General features: G+C 27.0%; 1 pseudogene; it reads right to left on the bottom strand.

Annotated features, from left to right (window-relative positions):
• The window catches only part of LOC106328968, an 8159-nt pseudogene that overhangs the window by 1500 nt on the left and 5680 nt on the right, over positions 1–979 (bottom strand).

Below are 979 nucleotides of genomic sequence, written 5' to 3'. Positions count from 1 at the left end.
CTATATTTAGCAACATGTCTCTGCAAATAAAATAAAACCAGAAACCATAAACTCTTTAAAATCTCAAACTTGAACTTGTTTTGAACCTGTTCTTAATCTGATACTGATTTTAAAATTGTTTAAAACTTTTTCTGATGATAGTTTCACAATAGAACTGTTTAGGAGAAAGTTAAACAATTTAAAAAAAAAAAAATCTGACTGCTATATGTTGAAAGAAACCGACTGTTACTTGCTTAAACTTATCATTATTGTCCTGTTTAATGTTCTTATCTGATCTGAATCAACTAGAACTGTTAAGGACTGCATGTTACATAATTTTTTTTGAAAATCTGATCATGGTTTCATAAATTAATCCGAGTTTTTACCTCCAGTTCTTGTCTGAGAAATTTGTTTTCCTGATGATTGATAACGACTAGAACTTGATTAGGATTGAAAAAAAATATTTTTTTAATATTTAAAATCGAAATATCAGAGATATATCTGAGAAAATATATTTATTTTTAAATCGAAAAGTATATAATAAATTGCTTGAATAAATCAGATCTTCCTGATTTATTTTTTTAAGTCACAGTAATTTCTGATTTGATTATTTTTCGAAAAAAATAATAATAAATATATGGTATATTTTTCGAAAACCCTAACCTGATTTCATGATTGAATTGGTTTGCTTGATTGCATATTGTTTGCATACTAATATTGCATACTGAACATGAAATCTCGACTGTTAGGGATATAGATCATTCATAGTTTTCAAGCAATCTGATCTGAACTGAAAAAAAAAATCATTATACTAAATGATCCGATCCAATGGGATGAAGAAAATATGGAACATTTTCCTGATCATCTAAGATAGAATCCCTAAAGGCCTTGAAACCTTGTGTTTGAAATAAGAGGACCTTAAATCTGAAAAATACATTGATCCACACCTTAAACCGTATGGTTTTAAGAAAATGCATCATTTAGAAAAAAAATTTCTTTT

This window comes from Brassica oleracea, chromosome C3, assembly GCF_000695525.1.
Source record: "Brassica oleracea var. oleracea cultivar TO1000 chromosome C3, BOL, whole genome shotgun sequence".
NCBI classification, from domain to species: domain Eukaryota; kingdom Viridiplantae; phylum Streptophyta; class Magnoliopsida; order Brassicales; family Brassicaceae; genus Brassica; species Brassica oleracea.
The sequence above is the reverse complement of the archived record's forward strand: the minus strand, read 5'-3'. Positions and strand labels throughout refer to the sequence as shown.